The sequence below is a fragment of the Balaenoptera physalus genome, assembly GCF_965194825.1.
Source record: "Balaenoptera physalus genome assembly, chromosome: 5".
Lineage (NCBI taxonomy): Eukaryota > Metazoa > Chordata > Mammalia > Artiodactyla > Balaenopteridae > Balaenoptera > Balaenoptera physalus.
Window position 1 is genome coordinate 121073811 of NC_138884.1, and position 22776 is coordinate 121096586.

Below are 22776 nucleotides of genomic sequence, written 5' to 3' on the forward strand. Positions count from 1 at the left end.
TTTCGCTTTTTGCCTTTTTCTGCAAAAGTGAAAATCTTTGGATTTCTTTTGGTTAGCAAAAACAGGCACTTATGTAGGTCTTTCGTAAAAGTGAAATAGTGTAAAGTGAACTTTCAAAAAGTGGGGGATGCCTGTAACACTCAAATATATCCATATATTTGACTAAGGCAGTCCTTGGAGTTTCAGATAAAAAGGTGTAGTTTACAAATTGAGCAGTTTTGGGAAGATTATATATTAAGTGTTCAAATTAAGCTTTGTTCCCTAATTGAAGTGAAACTTGAACAAGTCCTTTTTGGCCTGTGGCAACCAGCATAAACATAGGTATTCGGTGCTTAAAGGGAAGCAAACGAAAGTGTGGTGTAATTGAACAACAACAACAACAAAAAAAAATGGAAAGGAAGGAGAGTTATTGAGCTTGCCCATTTATTTACATTTTGTTTTTTCCCACCTCAGTACCCTCATCTGCTAATTGGAGATTGTGTTTTAACTACTGTTGGTTTTACTGTAGTGCAAGGTAAGCCTGTGCGATGAATTTCCCAAGAGTCATTCACAGGTAGATTCTCTCTCTTTTCCTTGCTCCCATGGAATCAGGAGGCTATATGCTCAGATCTGGCGTAGGCGATGTTTCTTAACCTTTTGATTTGTAAATTTGGACTAGATTATTTTCTCATTTTATTTCCAAGAGAAGAATACATTAATTAAGTACAGCAGGACTGAGCTGGTTCACTGCAACTGGGAAGCTTGAGGTTGGGCCTCACCAGGAGTTATCCCAAATCTTATTAATGAGAACCTGTTTTCTCTTTCCGTACTAAGGTCTGTTTTAAAAAATTTCCCATGGCTTTATCTTCTCATCTGTACTAAAATGAGATAAATAAATTTAAAGAGGTGGTGAGTTTTACAACGAGTCATCTCTATAAAGGGCTCTTTCATCTACAGTGAGGATTTCATCCTCAAAGTTTCAAAAATACCTGGAAAAAAAATACTGTAGGGTATTAGGCAAAAATTATAATTGTTTGTTATAGTGTTGAAATTATCTGCCTTTTTTTCCCCTCTGGGTTCAAAGTAGTCTAGATTGGGATAACATTATTTTATACCTAAAACACTTTGGATGAAAGAAATGGCCTTTGACAAAGGAATCAGGGTTTAGTTTGAAAGGGCCTCTCTATTTCACATATGTTTGACAAAGGAGATCTAGAATTTCTTGTTTCATGTGAGTATATCACTTGGTATTTAACTCCTATGTTTAAGGATCACTTATCTTCTGAATGTTTCTTTCTGGTTTTTTTTTTTTGGCCGCCCCAGGCAGCATGTGGGATCTTAGTTTCCCAACCGGGGATTGAACTCGTGCCCCCTGCAATGGAAGTGCAGAGTCCCAACCACTGGACCGCAAGGGAAGTCCCTGAATGTTTTTTTTTAATTGAAATATAGTTGACATACAATATTATGTTAGTTTCAGGTGTACTACATAATGATTTGACATTTGCAGACATTATGAAATGATTACCACTACAAGTCTAGTAACCGTCTGTCCCCATACAAAGTTATTTCAATATTATTGATCTTATTCCTTATAATGTATATCACATCCCTGCGACTTATTTATTCTATAACTGGAGATTTGTAAGTCTTAATCCCTCTCACCTATTTCACCCACCCCTCCCACCCTCCTTCCTTCTGGCAACAACCTCTTTGCTCTATCTATGAGTCTGTTCTTGTTTTGTCTTGTTTATTTCTCTGTTTTGTGTTTTAGATTCCACATATAAGTGAGATCATGAGATATTTGTATTTTCCTGTCTGACTCATTTCACTTAGCATAATCCCTTCCAAGCCCAACCACGTTGCTGCAAATGGAAAACTTTCACTTTTTTATGGCTGAGTAGTATTCCATTGTACATATGTACCACAACTTCTTTATGCATTCATCTATTGATGGACACTTAGGTTGCTTTCATATCTTGGCAGTTGTAAATAATGCTGGTATGAACACTGCGGTGCATATATCGTTTTGAATTAGTGTTTTTGTTTTTTTCAGATATATACCCAGGAGTGGAATTGCTGGGTCATATGGTAGTTCTAGTTTTAGTTTTATGAGAAAGCTCTGTACTGTTTTCCACAGTGGCTGCACCAATTTACATTCTCACCAACAGTGTAGGAGAGGTTTCCTTTTCCCCATATCCTCACCAAAATTTATTATTTGCTGTCTTTTGGACGATAGCCATTCTGAGGGTGTGAGGTGAAATCTCATTTTGGTTTTGGTTTGCATTTCCCTGGTGATTAGTGATGTTGAGCACCTTTTCAGTGCCTGTTGGCCATCTGTATGTCTTCTTTGGAAAAATGTCTATTTAGATCTTCTGCCCATTTTTTATCAGATTTTTTTTTTGATGTTGAGTTGTATGAGTTCTTCGTATTTTGGGGTATTAACCCATTGTTGGATGTATCATTTGCTAATATCTTCTCCCATTCAGTAGATGGCCTTTTCGTTTTGTTTGATAGTTTCTTTTGCTGTGCGAAAGTCTTTTAGTTTGATGTAGTCCCATTTATTTGTTTTTGCTTTTTTTTACCCTTGCCCAAGGAGACATATCCAAAAATAAATTACTAAAACCGATGTCAAAGAGCTTACTGCCTATGTTTTCTTCTAGAAGTTTCATGGTTTCAAGTCTTACTATTAAGTCTTTAATCCATCTTGAATTTATTTTTGTGCATGGTGTGATAGAATAGTTTAGTTTGATTCTTCTGCATGTAGCTGTCCAGTTTTCCAAGACCATTTACTGAAAAAACTGTTTTTTCCCCATTGTATATTCTTGCCTCCTTTGTCATAGATTAATTACCCATATAAGAAGTGTTCATTTCTGGGCCCTCTATTCTGTTCCATTAATCTTTGTGCCTGTTTTATGCCAGTACCACACTGTTTTGATTACTGTCGCTTTGTAGTACAGTCTGAAGTCAGGGAGCATAATACCTCCAGCTCTGCTCTTCTTTCTCAAGATTGTTTTGTCTATTCTAAGTCTTTTGTGTTTCCATACAAATTTTAGAATTATTTGTTCTAGTTCTGTGAAAAATATCATTGGTATCTTGATAGGTATTGCATTGTATCTGTAGATTGCTTTGCGTATTATGGTCATTTTAACAATATTAATTCTTCCAATTCATGAACATGTTATATCTTTCCATCTATTTGTGTTATCTTCAGTTTCTTTCATCAATGTCTTTATAGCTCTCTGAGTACAGGTCTTTTACCTCTTTGGTTAGATTTATTCCTAGGTATTTTATTCTTTTTGATGCAATGATAAATGCGATTGTTTTCTTCATTTGGTCTTTCTGATAGTTCATTGTTAGAGGACAGAAATGCAACAGATTTCTGTATGTTAATTTTGTATCCTGCAACTTTACTGAATTCATTGGTTTTTTTGGTGGTGTCTTTAGGATTTTCTTTGTATAGTATCATGTCATCTGCAAACTGTCACAGGTATTATTTCTTCTTTTCCAATTTGGATTTCTTTTATTTCTTTTTGTTGTCTGATTGCTGTGGCTAGGACTTCCAATAATATGTTGAATAAAAGTGGCAAGAGTGGGCATCCTTGTTTTGTTGCTGATCTTAGAGGAAATGCTTTCATCTTCTCACTGTTGAGTATGATGCTAGCTGTGGGCTTGCCATAAATGGTCTTTATTATATCCATTTTGGGTTTTTTTTTTAAAGATTTATTATTTATTTATTTACTTTTGGCTGTGTTGGGTCTTAGTTGTGGCACATGGGATCTTCATTGTGGTGCATGGGCTTCTCTCTAGTTGTGGCATGTGGTTTTTCTCTTCTCTAGTTGTGGTCCACAGACTCCAGAGCAGGTGGGCTCTGTAGTTGTGGTGCATGGGTTCCAGAGAGCATGGGCACTGTAGTTTGTGGCATGCAGGCTCTCTAGTTGAGGCATGCAAGCTCAGTAGTTGTGGCATGCGAGCCCAATTGCCCCACAGCATGTGGGATCCTACTTCCCCAGCCAGGGATAGAACCCACGTCCCCTGCATTGGAAGGCAGATTCTTTACCACTGGACCACCAGGGAAGTCCCTATATCCATTTTCTTGAGGGTTTTATTTTATTTTTTTTTATCACAAATGGATGTTGAATTTTGTCAAAAGCTTTTTGTGCATCTATTGAGATAACCTTTTATTCTTCAATTTGTTAATGTGGTGTATCACATTGATTGATTTAATGATATTGAAACTTCCTTGCATCACTGGGATAAGTCCCACTTGGTCATTGTGTACAATCCTTGTAATGTATTGTTGGATTCAGTTTGCTAATATTTTAGAGAATTTTGGCATCTATGTTCATCAGTGATATCGAACTGGTGATTCCTTCTAGTGTATTTTTTATTTCAGTTATTGTATTCTTTATCTGTTTGGTTCTTCTTTATATTTTTATTTCCATGTGTTTGGTAAGTTGGTCATGTTTCCCAATCTTGGAGCCATGGCTTTTTGTAGGAGACATCTTATGCATCCCATCAGTGCACTCCTCTCTGGTCACCAGAGCTATATGCTCTAGAGATGCCCCCTATTTGAGCTGCGTGGGTGTTTTTGTTGTCACAGGCTGACTACTGTGGGTGGTCTGGTAGGTGTGGCTGGCCCCTGGTCAGGTTGGTTGCCAGGCCCTACCTTGTGCAAAGGCTGCTTGGCACTGGTTGGTGGGCCTGGGTCATGAGGCAGCTGGCTGAGGAGCTCCAGGGCTCCAAAGGCTAGTGCTGGTGCACTGGTGGTTGGGGTCAGGTCCTGGGTCCTCTGGTGGACAGGGCCGTGTCCCAGGGTGGCTGTGAGCTCAGGGGGCTGTAAGGCAGTGGGCCTGTGGTGAGTCAGGTTGTATCCCCACCTGGCTAGCTGCTTAGCCTGAGGCATCCCAGTACTGGTGCCATGGGCTGGTGGGTGGGCCTTCCTGGTGCTAATAAGCTAGAGGGAGTTTTAAAATCCCAAATCTAAGAATGAAATCTTTTAATTTGCTGACACACCTTTCCCCTAGTCAAGGAGAAAGAACAATCTGGTCGTCTGAATGGTGGCGATAGTTTATGTGTGGGGAGGCAAAGGGGGAGCTGGAGAAGAAAATATTGGGGAGTGGGGTTACAACAGTGCTTTAACATTTTAAAATAGCAAATAAAGCTTTTCCTTGTGCTCCTTTTATTGGTCCTAACTAATTACCTCAAAGGTATTATTTCCCCAATTTGAATAATGTAGCAACCCTTTTAAAAAGAAAATCATTTCACACATCCCTGAGAATAAATCCGTAGATCAGGTGCATTGAACTACAGTTGTGAAACTGTGCCTTCAGGGAAGGCTACTTAAGAGCTAGAACAGCCCTTTTGGACTTGTCAGCTTTATTTGGCCAGGTTTCCCTGGAGTGGAGCTCTCACTGTTTTCATGAAAGGGATTTAAAGTCACAGTGTACATACAAGTGATGACTTTGGGGATGCATTCTCTTTCAAGAGAGCTAAGTTGTGATGCATGGGGGTGAAGGTGTTTGCTTCCTATTGGAAGCACCCTGGTTATTTCTTTGTCTCTCTTTCAGTTGCTTTGCTGTGAAGTTAAAGGGAAATGGAAACGATTCTGCTCTGTGATCACTGTCTTCCTCTTTTTGGCTGCCCCTTAATTCTTTCTTTGGAATCTAACATTTCCAGAAATCTGGAGAATTAAAGAAAGTCTGGAGGTGCTTCTTATTGGAAAAAACTTTGGCTGTGTGTCTCTCTCTCTTTAAAAATTTTTTTTTCTTTTCTTTTTTCTTGAGATATAATCTATATGCAGTGAAATGCATAAATCTTAAGTGAACAGTTTGAAGAACTTTTGCCTACATGCAGTCACTACCCAGATCAAAATAGAAACATTTCCGTGACTCTGGCAGTTTCCTAGTGCCCCTTCCCAGTCAATAATTTCTCCCCCAGGTAACCACCACTTTGATTCCTATCAGCTCTTGGTGGACTTTGGCATTCTGTGGGCATTCTCTTCTGACAGCTGATGAAGTAAGCTGGTCTAGACTGTCCCTCTGGCCTGAGGAAGAATGAGTGAGTCTCTGGGCATTGTGGAAAAACCCCAGCTCTCTTGTCTCTCAGTACTCCTCTGCTGTTGCTTTTTGTTGGACAAGCTTTCCCTCTGGGTTGGAAAAGTCTAAGATTCAGGTGCTTAGGAAATAAGGGTCAAAGTAGGTCATTTGGCTTGCTTTGGTTCCTGGCCTTAGGCGGCCCTTGGCTGGGGAAAAGATATCTTTCAAATAGTCCATCCTAATTCATCCATAAAAAGAATATTTTTACTGTTTTCTATAGTCTACCTTCTTCCACTCCATAATACTATCTCTGCTATAGCCTACAGCTGGCAACAATGATGTGGCTTTAGGTTGTAGCATACGTTTGTAATATGCACTTTGGCTTAAGAAATGCTATTGGTGGTGGGTGGCTGCTGAGATTTAAGCATTAGTTCTTTCATTTTGCTGTAGAGATTTCCATGAAGTTTTCTAAACTCAGTGGGTAAAGGGCTGGTCCTGTGGACATTTGTAAGAATGGGACTCATGAGACCACTGGGGTTGGAGTGATCCAGCTTTGCAGGTGCTGATGTTGGTGCTACCCCAGTGTGACCCACTAAAGAAAAATACAGAAGTTAGTGTAAGTTGTTGAGGAAGGAATAACACTCAACCCAGGCATGGAGTGTAACCCCTCCTGTTGGGTCAAAGAAGAATAAGAATTTTGGGAGGGGAAACACTGGTTACCTATTCTGGGACTTTAAGGTCTCAGTGTAAAATTGAAGGTGAGATCTACTTAGAGGGGCATTAATTTATTTCTGGAACAAGCATAGACTTGTTGGTTTGAGGAGCTTCATCATCTTAAATTTATAGTGTGGTGGCCAAGTTCAGGGATTTCACACATTTTGGACTTACATTCTCATGTGATCCATATTGTTCATCCCTTCTGGTGAACTTGGTTGGAAAATTTAGCACAGCTTAATTTGATTGTTCTAAGTAGCCAACATGAGTTTTCTCTGTTGTGATGTATGTAGGTTGGTTTCCCAGTGGTTTCTGTGTATATGGACGGATAATTGGTTCAGCAGACTTTACTTGTTGCAAGTGGAGACTTTAATTGGGGGATAGAGAAGGTCCAAATACCATAATGGGGAGGGCTTTATTCTGTGGCCTTCCTCCTGTCTTAGAAGCCCTAATTCTCCCCAGGAAATTGCTACAATTATTATTTTTTAAATCCTTAATGTTTTGTTGTTGTTGTATGTCTTTGTTTTTTCCCTGTAAGTAAAATACTGGTGCTCATATGAATAGAGATAGGCATATGTGAGGATGGGAAGGGCAGATTGTGGGTCACTAGGGCATGTTTTCCATGGTCAGAATTGTACTTACACCCTCTGCTTTTGGCCTGCTTTTTTTTTTTTTTTCACTCTAGGCCACTTCAGATGTTCTCATTCAGAGTCTGAGAATTCTGAGGGCTTCTTTCTTGCTGAAATCCCTTCCTTTTCCCCTGCAAGACGCTGCTGTGTTCATCTTTTTCCAGCCACTAGAAATTTGTTGAGTTCTCATATCTACTGACAACTCCCCTTCATTCTCTTTTGTTGTCTGTCATCTTGAACCAAAGGCTGTCAGGTGTAATTTGGGATGTCAGTGTAATATACATAGATAGTTGTATATAGTGTGACTTTAAGACTGAATTAACAGCCCATTCTAGATTATTTCAGATGCTGCTAGAGTAAGAAAGTAGAAATATTCATAAGGTACTAAAAGACAGAGCTCTCTCTCATGCCTGGGAGCACTGACAATTTCCTGACAAAGGGATAAGCAAGATATTCCGATATTCTCTCCTGCTAATTGACCATTGAATTGCTATTGAACTTTAAGTTAACAGGCTAAAAAATAAAACACTGGTGAATGTTGGCTTGGGAGAAGATTATATTTCCTCCACAGATAATCCCAGCTGTAGCAGAAACTTCTATTTGCCTAACAAAATCCAATTTCCTTTTTTCCCTAATATAAAAGCGCCGCTATTTATTTATTTATTTATTTATTTATTTATTTATTTATTTATTTATTTAGGCAATGCTCTCAGCTATATTTCCAGCCTCCTTACAGGTAGAGGTGTCATCTGATACAGTTCTAGCAAATGAGATATAAGCAGAAGTGGTGAGAGGGTGGCATTCTTAGAAAGCTCTTTCAAAGGAGACTGATTCTGCTGACAGAATCCCTCTTTGCCCTATGTTCTTCCTCCTGCTTGAAGGGACTTTCAAGATGGCAGGAGCTCAGAGTGTATTCTAGAAGGGGCTCTGGACCCAGTCCCTTGTCCCTTTACCATGTGGATGGATGAATTCAGAGGAGAGCCCAAGTTGGTAGGACTCCTTTGTCTGGGCAGGAGTGCTAATTTAGTCCTCTTTCTGATTTTACTTACTATGTATAGATAGGCATTTCCTGCTTAATTCCAGTAATTCATTTCTGAAAATCAGACTTTATGGTACAAGGACATTAGCAATAAATGTATTTCACATTATTTTAAATTGTGAAAATTATATTGTGCTGCATATTAATCCCAAACTCTGAGCCAACTTCTTAAAATGTAAACACAATGAAATATTATGTATAATAAACTGTCTGTGAGGATGGAAAATTTTTAAAATATCATTTCCCAGTCACCAAAAAATTAATACGGATGTGAATTTCTTTGCTTTGTATGCAATTAATACACCCTCCCCTGGTGCCAGCAAGAATTACGCAACCACTTAACTGACACTTTGGGTTCTTTTCATATGATTCTTCTATTTTGTCAATTTGGAAAATAATTGAGACTTTTTACGTGTATTGTTTTGTTTAAAATGTTGTATTGAATTTTGAAGACATATATACACGTTTTGCCTATATAAATATTGTCCCCCAAAATATTGTACTGAGAGATAAATACTATCATGAGGTTTGGGTATTAAAGACCAAGAGATGTCCTACTAGGAAAAGATGAATTGCCTGCATTTCTTTCAGGGACTTCTCTGCTAGTAGATGGACGTTTGTGGATAGGATTTAAGGACTCAGAATTTCATGTTCTTACTAGCCATCCTTTCACCTTTTCCCATTCCAACACCATCAGGACTTAAATATCTTTGTATAATTTGGGGAAGAGTTATATTGAGAAATGTAAACATGTCAAATGCTACCCAGCAGCAGAGTTTGAAAAGTTCTCATGGATAGAAGGGGATTTAAAAAACACAGCCATGGATTCTGGCACCTTGATCTGGCATCATAATGAAGGTTCTTCTAGCAACTCTAATATAATTCTCTTTAATTCATTCTGAAGCTTAGAGATAGATGAAATGTTCTTTTATCTATAGAGTCAAACAAACCTGGGTTCAAATCCTCCCTCACCACTTACCATTTTTGTGACCTGTTGAGGAGAAAACTGTAAAATTTTATTGAGAGAATTTTAGTAAATTTCCAACATAAGAACAATCTGCATCGTTTCAGTCTGTCTTCTTTTAAACCTATAGCTATCTTTCACCTGCTTCTGGCATATTAATGAGCTCAAGGTTAGGTAAAAGCTTCCTCTTGACTTCTGGACCATCTCTATGCTCACCTCCAGTCTTTGGCTGAGTCAGTTCCTGTCGATCAACTTCCAGATCAGGCACTTGAACAACAGATGCTCCTTCATCTTCTCTCTCTTGACCAGGTAGACTGTCCTGACTTTCAGTTGATGGTTCCTCTTGTTGAGATTGTTCATCACTGGGGTGCTGGGCAACCACAGGTCCAACTGGATTATTTTACTTCTTGGAGGCCCAATTTCCCTATGATAAAAACTGTTGTCTTGAGGGGCTTTTTGGTGAGGTTTAAATGACATACTATTTATAAAGCATGTAGCCCAGTGCCTGGCATAAAACAGATCTTCAATACATATAATCTTAATTCAGGTTAATAGTTATTAGGGAACTACTCTATGCCAGACACTATTCTAGGCACTGGAAATATATCTTGAATAAGAATTAGTCTTCACTCTTAGGGCCTTATGTATCCCAAGGGAATACAGACAGGCAAACTGATGAGGAGAGTATACTGTGATAGATGCTGCCAGATGAAGAATTAGAGCTTTTTATGAAAGTATGTAAGAAAGACTCAGAATTAAAAATTGGAAGTTCAGGGCTCCCAGAAAAAAGGATGCCAAAGCTGAGGGCTGCAGAGTGAGTAGGGATGAGCCAACGGAAGAAGGGAGAAGGAATGTGTGGCACTTCCAGTGGATCATGGAGAGATCAGGATGGTTGGAACCCAAAATGGCAGACCAAGACTAAGGCTAACAAGGTGAGAGTTGAGGCTGGAGAAGAAAGCAGGAGAGTCATCAGTGAGGGATTTTTAAGCTGTGGGGGATTTAAAACTTTATCCTAAAAGGGATGTGCAGCCATTAAATGTTTGTAGTCAGGGGACTGATATCATCTGAAGGGCTTAGGGTTTTGAGAAAAGGTAATCAACATCTCAAATGCTGAAAAACCTGCATCTAATAAGATGAGAACTAAACAAATTTCTGTGAGATTTACAAGGAGATCATTAGTGACCTTGGTGAGAGCAGTTTGCAAAGATGGGTATAGGCAGAAGCCAGATGACTTTGGGTAGTGATAGAACTGGAAATGAGGAAATGGTTACAGCTCTCCAATAGAGTAGATATTCCATGTGGGCAGGGAATTTTGTCTACTGTGTTCTTTGTTGAATCTCTAGTACTTAAAGCAAAACTTTGTGTGTAGTTGACACTTAGAAAATATTTGCTGAATAAACAAATCAACAATTTATAAAATTTGACTCTGAAGAGAAAGATAGACTCATACCTAAATAGGTTGGAGGATGAGCGGGGGCAGGGGCATAGATTTTATTTGAAGTGGAAAATCGTATTTAAATGCAAGGGAAGAAGAAGTAGTCAGAGGTAAGAAAGAAAGAAGTGAAGCTCAGAGGAAGACTCTAAGGAGGCAGGATCCCAAGTATAGTTGAGAGAGTTAGAATGAGAAAGGTCACCTTTTAGATTTTAATAGAAATATAGGAAGGATAGGATCCAAGGTGGGATCCAAGGAGAATGCAAGTTGGTAGCAGAGGCTAAGGAAATTTCGTTTGGAGCCTTTATTCTCTCTTGAAATGGGAAATGAGATTGTCAGTTGAAAATGAGAAGGGAGGAGAAGAGGAGAGTGTAAAGTGGGTTTGAAATAGTTATGGTGAAAAGTGGAGCAAGACCTTGCTGGGAACACAAAAGAATTGCCAGGGAGTGTTGAGGTACTTTTGAGACTGGACACCATGAACTTGGCAGTTCAGCTGACAGGGGCTATGACTTCTTTTCTTTCTTCTCTCCTTTTATCTTATTCCTTATATAAGTTAATATTTCATTTTTACCTATTAAAGAAGCATACAGACCTATTTCACTTTCAGGAACCTCAGACAAGTGAGTTGTTCTTAACACAGGTGTTCAGCTGTGGTAAACTGCAAGTTGCAAATCAAAGGCCAGTCTTTAGGTCAGCAAGGTTGAAAAACTTTGGGGGTTTCATAGGGTTGAAAATGGAGACGTTGAATTTGCTCTTAGCTAAGTTGATATGTGTATATCTTTAGAAGGGCAAAAAGAAAAAAATGCATTCATACATACAGAGAAAAAAGATTGGAAGGATACATACCCAAATATTAAAAATAATTATTTTTAGGTAATAGGATTATAGGTGATTCATTTTATTTTATTTTATTTTTTGTTTATCTATATTTTCTAAAGATTTTTTAATAGGCAGGAAATATGAAAAGTTATTTAAAATACTTGCTGGACCACTAGACACCTATTAGAATTGCCAAAAAAGAAAAAAGAAAAGAAAAGAAAAAGAAAATCCTGAAACACCAAATGCTGGTGAGGATGTGGAGCAATGGGCACTCTCACTCAGTGCTGGTGGGAATGCAAAATTGGTACAGTCACTTTGGAAAACAGTTTGACGATTTCTTACAAAATGAAACATACTTTTGCGATATGGTCCAGCAATTGTACTCCTTGGTATTTATCCAAAAGAGGTGAAAACTTATGTCCACACACATACCTGCACATGGATGTTTTCTTCATAATTACCAAAACTTGGAAGCAACCAAGATACCCTTCGGTAGGTGAGTGGATAAATAAACTGTGGTATATCCAGACAATGGAATATTATTCAGCACTAAAACAAAATGAGCTATCAAGCCACAAAAATACATGGAGGAACCAAAAATACTTATTACAAAGTGAAAGAAGCCTATCTAAAAAGGCTACATACTGTTTGATTCCAACTATATGACATTCTGAAAAAGGCAAAACTATGAAGGCAGTAAAAAGATAAGTGGTTGCAGGGGGCTAAGGGGAGGGAGGAATGAATAGGTGGAGCACAGGGGACTTTTAGGGCAGTGAATGTGCCCTAAAAGTGTATGATACAATAATGGTGGATACATGTCATTTTGCATATGTCAAAGCCCATAGAAAGCTCAACACCAAGAATGAACTCTAATGTAAACTATGGACTTTGGACGATTAAAAAATACACGATATATATTGAAAAAATACATGATTAAAAAAAATACATCAGTCTCACTGGGACTATTTGTGTGCCTCCAGTTCTCCAGAGACCTGTAGTAATGGAGTCAAATGCCCTGGGCCTCGCTATCCTCTGCACAAGCAAACTAACACTGGGCTATTTACAATGATTTGTTTGTCTGATACTTAAAGCCACACTCAGCACCAGTGTAGAGTCCTGGAGGGAGCCCAGGGGAATGGCTGGCACTGGGGGAAGAGCCAATCTCATTTGCTAACCCTACATATTAAATACATTCACGCAGGTCAAGATAGGAGACAAGGCTAGAACAAGAGTAAAGAAAAATCAGGCTTTTGAGACTAAAAAGACTACTTTTTAAAAAAGAGTCACAAAATTTACAACTGGAATTAAGAAATATATATTTGCAATGACCTTTAATTACACGTAAGCTTTGACATTAATCTGAATAAAAGATCTTTGAAAATATACTGGTTAAGGGGGAGACCTGCAAGATGGCAGAGGAATAAGACGTGGAAATCACCTTCCTCCCCACAAATACATCAAGAATACATCTACACATGGAACAGTGCCTACAGAACAACTACTGAATGCTGGTAGGGGACCTCAGACTTCCAAAAAGGTGAGAAAAGCCCCACGTAACTGGGTAGGGCAAAAGAAAAAAATTAAAATAGAGAAAAAGGAATCAGGATGGGACCTGCCCCTCTGGGAGGGAGCTGTGAAGGAAGAAAAGTTTCCACACACTAGAATCCCCCTCAGTGGCAGGGATGGGGCGGTCTCAAGAGCTTTGGAGCCTCAGAGGAGAGGGCAGCAACAGAGGTGTGGAGGGCAGAGTGGAGAGATTCCCGCACGGAGGATTGGTGCCGACCAGCACCCGCCAGCCTGAGACACTTGTCAACTCATTCGCCAGGACGGGTGGGAGCTGGGTGCTGAGGCTTGGGCTTTGGAGGTCAGACTCCAGGGAGAGGACTGGGGTTGGCTGCATGAGGACAGCCTGAGGGGGCAGCTAGCATGCCACAGCTAGCCGGGAGGGAGTCTGGGAAAAAGGCTGGGTCTGCCAGAGAGGCAGGAGTCCTTTGTTGCGGGGTGTGGGAGGAGAGAGCTGGGCCCGCCATAGGAGCTTCCCACTCTGTGTGCTCACAGATGGCAGGGCAACATCTATGCAAGTGTGAGCTGCAGCTGTTATATCAGACCCCAGAGGCTGCTGCCGCTGCTGCCAAGGGTCCTGTATGCAAGGCAGATCACTGCCCACACCTTCCCGGCAGCCTGTGCAGCCCACCACTGCCGAGGGTCCCGTGAACTGAGGCCAACTTCCCCGGGAGAACGAATGGCTCGCCTCAGGCTCTTGCAACTTCATGCTGGCTTCTGACACCGTAGGCACTCCTTGCACATCCCAATTGTGACTGCTGTATCCCTCCCTCGCCCCAGCCTGAGTGAGCAAGTGAGTCCTAATCAGCCACTGCTTTCACCCCCTCTTGCCTTGGTGGGGAACAGATGCCTAAGGGTGGCTGACAGGCAGAGGCAGGGCCAAAACCAAAGCTGAACTCCAGGGGCAGTGCGACTATAGAAGAGGGAGGGAAGTCTCTCTGTGCAGCTGCAGGAGCAGTGGATTAAATCCCCACAATTGGCTAGGTAAACCCTGTATCTGTGGAATACCTGAATAGACAACTAGTGTTCCCACAATTGAGGCTGCGGACTCTGAGGGCAACTGTGGAATTTGGAGGCAAGTACACACAGGAGTAAGGCCAGATCAGAGACTGAGCTGGCCCCATAGTGCCTACAGCAGGTCCAGAGACCTACCAAGAAGTATTGGGGGACTTCTTGGGTAGGCAGGAGTTGGCTGTGGCTCACTATGGAGTCAAGGACACTGACAGCTAAGGCCACAGGAAAATATCACAACTTCCTTTTTTTTTTTTTTTTGGTTTTATTGTCCTTTATTTTTTGTTATTCTTTTAATTTTACTTTTTTATTTACTATTTCTTTTCTTTCTTATGCTTTTATTTTTAATATATGTTTTATTTTATTTATTATTTTTTCCCTATTTCTACTGTACTTTTTTGTTATATTGTATTTTTTCCTTGTTTGTTGTTTTCCTTTGTTTTACGTTTTCATTTTATTTTTAATATAGTTTAGATTTTTCTATTTTTACTTTACTACTTTGTTGTTTTGTATTTTTTCCTTTTCTTTTCATCTTTCTTTTGGCTTTACATATTTTGAGACGTTTTTGTGTGTTTGTTTTATGCTTTCATTGCTTTTTTACAGTTTGCTTTCTGCATTTGATTTGTTTCTGGTTTCATTTTTTAATTAGTTTAGTTTTTAGTGTTTGTTTAGGTTTGGGGTTTGTTTATTGGTTTGGTTGCTCTCTTTTTCTTTCTTTTCTCTTTTTTTCCCTTCTTTTTTCTTTTCTTTTCTTTTTGTAAACGCATGTGTGTATGTTTCTTTGGGTGATTTTGTCTGTTTAGTTTTGCTTTCACCATTTGTCTTTGGGTTTTGTCTGTTCATTTGTTTGGGTTTTTTGTTTTGTTTTTCTTTTCGTTTTGTTTTTTGTTTTTTGGGTTTTTTTCTTCTTCCTTTTCTTCCATGCTGCATGGCTTGCAGGATGTTGGTGTTCCGGCCGGGGTTCAGGCCTGAGCCTCTGAGGTGGGAGAGCTGAGTCCAGGATGTCAGACCACCAGAGAACTCCCAGCCCCATGGAATATTAATCAGTGAGAGCACTCTCAGAGGTCTCCGTCTCAACACTAAGACCCAGCTCCACCCAATGGCCAGCAAGCTCCAGTGCTGGATGCCTCATGCGAAACAACTAGCAAGACAGGAACACAACCCCACCCATTAGCAGACAGGTTGCCTAAAGCATACTAAGCTCACAGACACCCCAAAACACACCACCGGACATGGCCCTGCCCATCACAGGGACAAGATCCAGCTCCACCCACCAGAACACAAGCACCAGTCCCCTCCGCCAGGAAACCTACACAAGCCACTGGACCAACCTCACCCACTGGGGACAAACAACAGAAGTAAGAGGAACTATGACCCTGCAGGCTGCAGAAAAGACACCTCAAACACAGTAAGTTAAACAAAATGAGAAGACAGAGAAATATGCAGCAGATGAAGGAGCAAGGTAAAACCCCACAAGACTGAACAAATGAAGAGGAGATAGGCAGTCTATAAGAAAAACAATTCAGAGTAAAGATAGTAAAGATGATACAAAATCTCGGAGATAGAATGGAGAAAAACAAGTAACATTTAACAAGGACCTAGAAGAACTAAAGAACAAACAAACTGTGATGAACAACACAATAACTGAAATTAAAAATACTCTAGAAGGAATCAATAGCAGAATAATGGAGGCAGAAGAACGGATAAGTGACCTGGAATATAGAATGGTGGAAAAAACTGCCACAGAGCAGAAGAGAGAAAAAAGAATGAAAAGAATTGAGGACAGTCTCAGAGACTTCTGGGACAACATTAAATGGACTAACACTCGAATTATAGGGGTCCCAGAAGAAGAGAAAAAAAAAAGGTCTGAGAAAATATTTAAAGAGATTATAGTCAAAAACTTCCCTAACATGGGAAAGGAAATAGTCAATCAAGTCCAGGAAGTGCAGAGAATCCTATACAGGATAAACCCAAAGAGAAACACCAAGACACATATTAATCAAACTACCAAAAATTAAATACAAAGAAAAATTATTAAAAGCAGCAAGGGAAAAGCAACAAATAACATACAAGGGAATCCCCATAAGGTTATCAGCTGATTTTTCTGCAGAAACTCTGTAGACCAGAAGGCAGTGGCAGGATACATTTAAAATGATGAAAGAGAAAAACCTACAACCAAGATTACTCTACCTGGCAAGGATCTCATTCAGATTCTATGGAGAAATCAAAAGCTTTACAGACAAGCAAAAGCTAAGCGAATTCAGCAACACCAAACCAGCTTTACAACAAATGCTGAAGGAACTTCTCTAAGCAGGAAACACAAGAGAGAAAAGGACCTACAAAAACAAACCCAAAACAATTAAGAAAATGGTAATAAGAACATATATATCGTTAATTACCTGAAATGTGAATGGATTAAATGCTCCAACCAACAGACACAGACTGGCCGTATATATGCTGTCTACAAGAGATCCACTTCAGACCTAGGGACACATACAGACTAAAGTGAGGGGGTGGAAAAAGATATTGCATGCAAATGGAAATCAAAAGAAAGCTGGAGTAGTAATACACATATCAGACAAAATAGACTTTAAAATAAAGACTCTTACAAGAGACAGGAAAGACACTACATAATGATCAAGGGATCAATCCAAGAAGAAGATATAACAATTGTAAATATTTTTGCACCCAACATAGGAGCACCAAAATAAATAAGGCAAATGCTAACAGCCACAAAAGGGGAAATCAACAGTAACGCAATAATAATTGGGGATTTTAACATCCCACTTACACCAATGGACAGATATCCAAACAGAAAATAAATAAGGAAACATAAGCTTTAAATGACACATTAGACCAGATGGACTTAATTGATATTTATAGGACATTCCATCCAACAAGTACAGAATACACTTTCTTCTCAAGTGCACATGGAACATTCTCCAGGATAGATCATATCTTGGGTCACAATTAAGCCTAGGTAAATTTAAGAAAATTGAAATCATATCAAGCATCATTTCTGACCACAATGCTATGAGAGTAGATATCAATTACAGGAAAAATCTGTAAAAAATACAACACATGGAGGTTAAACAACACACTACTAAATAACCAAGAGATCACTGAAGAAATCAAAGAGGAAATCAAAAAATACCAAGAAACAAGTGACAATGAAAACACAATGACCCAAAACCTATGGGATGCAGCAAAAGCAGTTCTAGGAGGGAAGTTTATAGCAATACAGTCCTACCTCAGGAAGCAAGAAAAATCTCAAATAAACAACCTAACCTTACAGCTAAAGCAATTAGAGAAAGAAGAACAAAAAAACCCCAAAGTTAGCAGAGGAAAGAAATCATAAAGATCAGATCAGAAATAAATGAAAAAGAAATGAAGGAAACAATAGCTAAGATCAATAAAACTAAAAGGTGGTTGTTTGAGAAGTTAAGCAAAATTGATAAACCATTAGCCAGACTCATCAGGAAAAAAAAGGAGAAGACTCAAATCAACAGAATTAGAAACGAAAAAGGAGAAGTAACAACTGACACCACAGAAATACAAAGGATCATGAGAGACTACTACAAGCAACTATATGCCAATAAAATGGACAACCTGGAAGAAATGGACAAATTCTTAGAAAAGTACAACCTTCCAAGACTGAACCAGGAAGAAACAGAAAATATGAACAGACCAATCACAAGCACTGAAATTGAAACTGTGATTAAAAATCTTCCAACAAACAAAAGCCCAGGACCAGATGGCATCACAGGCAAATTCTATCAAACACTGAGAGAAGAAGTAACACCTATCCTTCTCAAACTCTTCCAAAAGAGTAGCAGAGGGAAGAACACTCACAAATTCATTCTACGAGACCAGCATCACCCTGATACCAAAACCAGACAAAGATGTCACAAAAAAGGAAAACTGCAGGCCAATATTACTCATGAACATAGTTGCAAAAATCCTCAACAAAATACTAGCAAGCAGAATCCAACAGCACATTAAAAGGCTCACACACCATGATCAAGTGGGGTTTACTCCAGGAATGCAAGGATTCTTCAATATACACAAATCAATCAATGTGATACACCATATTAACAAATTGAAGGATAAAAACCATATGATCATCTCAATAGATGTAGAAAAAGCTTTTGAAAAAGTTCAATGCCGATTTATGATAAAAACTCGTCAGAAAGTGGGCATAGAGGGAACATACCTCAACATAATAAAGGCCATATATAACAAATCCACAGGCAACATCATTCTCAATGGTGAACTGAAGGCATTTCCTCTAAGATCAGGAACAAGACAAGGTTGCCCACCCTCATCACTATTATTCAACATGGTTTTGGAAGTTTTATCCATGGCAATCAGAGAAGAAAAAGAAATAAAAGGAATCCAAGTTGGAAAAGAAGAAGTAAAGCTATCACTGTTTGCAGATGACATGATACTATACATAGAAAATCCTAAAGATGCTACCAGAAAACTACTAGAGCTAATCAATGAATTTGGTAAAGTAGCAGGATACAAAAATAATGCAAAGAAATTTCTTGCATTCCTATAGACTAACAGTGAAAGACCAGAAAGAGAAATACAGGAAACACTCCCATTTACCACTGCAACAAAGAGAATAAAATACCTAGGAATAAATCTACCGAAGGAGGCAAAACACCTGTATGCAGAAAACTATAAGACACTGATGAAAGAAATCAAAGATGATACAAACAGTTGGAGAGATATACCGTGTTCTTGGATTGGAAGAATCAATATTGTGAAAATGACTATACTACCGAAAGCAATCTACAGATTCAGTGCAATCCCTATCAAATTACCAATGGCATTTTTCACAGAACTAGAAGAAGAAATTTTACAATTTATATGGAAACGCAAAAGACCCCGAATAGCCAAAGCAATCTTGAGAAAGAAAAATGGAGCTGGAGGAATCAGGCTCCCTGACTTCAGACTATACTACAAAGCTACAGTAATCAAGACAGTATGGTACTGGCACAAAAACAGAAATATAGATCAATGGAACAGGATAGAAAGCCCAGAAATAAACCCACGCACATATGGTCACCTTATCTTTGACAAAGGAGGCAAGCATATACAGTGGAGAAAAGACAGCCTCTTCAATAAGTGGTTCTGGGAAAACTGGACAGCTACATGTAAAAGAATGAAATTAGATCACTTCCTGTCACCACATATAAAAATAAACTCAAAATGGATTAAAGATCTAAATGTAAAGCCAGACACTATGAAACTCTTAGATGAAAATATAGGCAGAACAGTCTATGACATAAATCACAGCAAGATCCTTTTTGACCCCCCTTGTAAAGTAATAGAAATAAAAACAAAAATAAACAAAGGGGACCTAATAAAACTTAAAAGCTTTTGCACAGCAAAGGAAACCATAAACAAGACGAAAAGATAACCCTCAGAATGGGAGAAAATATTTGCAAACGAAGCAGCTGACAAAGGATTAATCCCCCAAATATACAAGCAGTTCATGCAGCTCAATATCACAAAAACAAACAACCCAATCCAAAAATGGGCGGAAGACCTAAATAGACATTTCTCCAAAGAAGACATACAGATGGCCAACAAATAAATGAAAAGCTGCTCAACATCACTAATCATTAGAGAAGTGGAAATCAAACCACAATGAGGTATCACCTCACACCAGTCAGAATGGCCATCATCAAAAAATCTACAAACAATAAATGCTGGAGAGGGTGTGGAGAAGAGGGAACCCTCCTGCACTGTTGGTGGGAATGTAAATTGGTATAGCCATTATGGAGAACAGTATGGAGGTTCCTTAAAAAACTAAAACTAGACGTACCATATGACCCAGCAATCCCACTCCTGGGCATATACCCTGAGAAAACTATAATTCAAAAAGATACAGGTACCACAAAGTTCACTGCAGCACTATTTACAATAGCCAGGACATGGAAATAACCTAAATGTCCATTGACAGATGAATGGATAAAGAAGATGTGGCATTTATATACAATGGAATATTACTCAGCCATAAAAGGGAACAAAATTGAGTCATTTGCAGTGAGGTGGATGGACCTAGTATCTGTCATACAGAGTGAAGTCAGAAAGAGAAAAACAAATACCGTATGTTAACAGATATATGTGGAATCTTGAAAAATGGTACTACCTAGTGGTAGGGCAGGAATAAAGATGCAGACGTTGAGAAGGGACTTGAGGACATGGTGGGGGGAAGGGGAGGCTGGGACGTAGTGATAGAGTGGCATGGACATATATACACTACCAAATGTAAAATAGATAGCTAGTGGGAAGCAGCCGCATAGAACAGGGAGATCAGCTCGGTGCTTTGTGACCACCTAGGGGGTGGGATAGGGAGGGTGGGAGGGAGGGTATATGGGGATATATGTATGCATATAGCTGATTCACTTGGTTGTACAGCAGACACTAACACAATATTGTAAAGCAATTATACTCCAATAGAGATGTATTTTTAAAAAAGAAAATATAGTGGTCAAGAAATATTAGAAACTTATTCTTCCCTTTGCTAAATTTTTCAGAAAAAAATCTTATGCAGGCATACTATTTTACAAAAACTTTTTAGAAAGGTCATACTATAATTTCTGTTTTTCTTTCCTCAGATACTCAGTCAAGGCCAGGAATCCTCGATTTGGACTTCTTCCTAAAGGTGTTTTAGTTTTTAAGGGAAGTTTCCTTTCTTAACACTAAATGTTTATTGACTTTGGGCTGATTAATGATTAGAAGAGTAAGTCTGAGACAGTGTTATGACCAGCATTGTATATTTAGCTTATCGAGGATTTTGAAATGTTTTTGGTGCTATACTGTTACCTCTGGCCACAGGGTGATGGATCTTGTTCATAGATCTCATGGAGGTGACTATTGCTCAGGCAAGAATTACTTATAGAGTCACACAGGCTCATGCAGTGAGCACAGACTTCATGCCAATATAGCAAGTACACCAAGGGAAAGCTTTAATGCTCTGGTTATCACTACATAAGCAGACAGTAAAACTGCTCTTGAGTGTTCTAGTGTTGTTGTTGTGGTTATACTAACATTTTTGAGTTCTTATTCATTTGATTTATTTTTTATTTTTTAAAATTTTATTTATTTTACTCATTAAATTTCATAATAATCATACAGTAAGTATTATTTATATTTTCTGGGTACACTTGAGGTTATCCTAGTTCAATCCATGGCTTCTTTGTCCCCCAAACCAGTCACATTGGACTTAAGTTCATCAAACTGTTTAGAAGATTATATACATGGTTTGTTAGATTCTCCAGAGAAAAAGAACCAATAGGATATACAGTTGACCCTTGAACTACATGGGGGTTAAGGGTGCTGACCCTCCATACAGTTGAAAATCCGCGTATAACCATATAGTCGGTCCTCCATATCCACGGTTCTGTATCCACCGATTCTACCAACTTTGGATCACGGAGTATTGCAGTGTTTATTGAAAAAAATCTGTGTATAAGTGGACCCGCACAGTTCAAATCTGTGTTGTTCAAACCCGTGTTGTTCAAGAGTCAACTGTATATATACACATATAATCTAGCAATTTAAGTGCTAATTTCATCCAGAAAACCCTCACGGATACACCGAGAATAATGTTTGGCCAAATGTCTGGGCACTCTGTGGCCGTCAACACATAAAATTAACCATCACATATGGCAACATAAAAGCCCTGGAAGCTTCCACTGATAGACAGTTGCCACACCACATATTGGATTAGGGGCTCACTCTTCTCCAGAATGACATCATCTTAACTTATTATGTCTGCCAAAACCCTATTTCCAAATAAGGTCACATTCTGAGGTCCTGGGATTTAGGACTTCAACACATACAATTCTGAGGGCTACAATTCAACACTGAACAGAAACTAATAGTGAGCAAAGCTATCTTTTGTGGAGAACTGTGCATCATTGGCTTGCACCTCCTCTCCTCTCCAGTCAGCTTAGTCATTTACACTTGTGGGGGAGCCTACCCTGCCAGTGATTCCCGCAGAAATGTGATGTGGTTGGTGCCATTGAATATTTATTTATTTCAAATTTCTTTTCCTGTGATATCTAGGAAGCTCTTCAAATTTTTTGCCTCTCTGACTACACCTTTTTTCCTCTCTCTCTTTTTCTTTCTTTTTGTACCTCAGAAACCCTTTCTAGGCAATTTTCATTTGAATCTTCAGCCCCGCCATGACATCTAACAGCACCAATGGCCTGTTTATTGTTTCCCGTTGGCTGGACTTGCTCTCATCTCAAAATAACTTGTTTCAAGGCTCCTTCCTCCTAACAACACAATCAAAAATATGACTGATTCTTCTTCCAACTTTTCCAGTATATTGATTAATTTTACTTTACATTCTTTTGGGATGCACAAGGAAGTTCATTGTTCAATTCTTCAAATTAACCTGGTGTAAAATATCAGACGCTTCCTTTACTTTCATTTCATTTGATCAATCAATCAAGAAATCATTTTATTTTCTTAGCATGTGGCTTGACCCTATTCTCTTCTTTACATTCACACTGCTTCTGCCCCCATTCCTGTCCTCAGTACATGATGTGTGGACTAATGTAGTTTCT

General features: G+C 38.9%; 1 long non-coding RNA gene across 1 annotated transcript in view; it reads right to left on the bottom strand.

Moving 5' to 3' along the window:
* Positions 1-14834: 14834 nt before the first annotated feature.
* LOC309661403 overlaps positions 14835-22776 on the bottom strand; it is a 225917-nt gene continuing 217975 nt past the window's right edge. Inside the window, exon 2 of the long non-coding RNA XR_014264025.1 lies at positions 14835-15980. This is a non-coding gene — a long non-coding RNA (uncharacterized lncRNA). The remainder of the gene's footprint in view (positions 15981-22776) is intronic.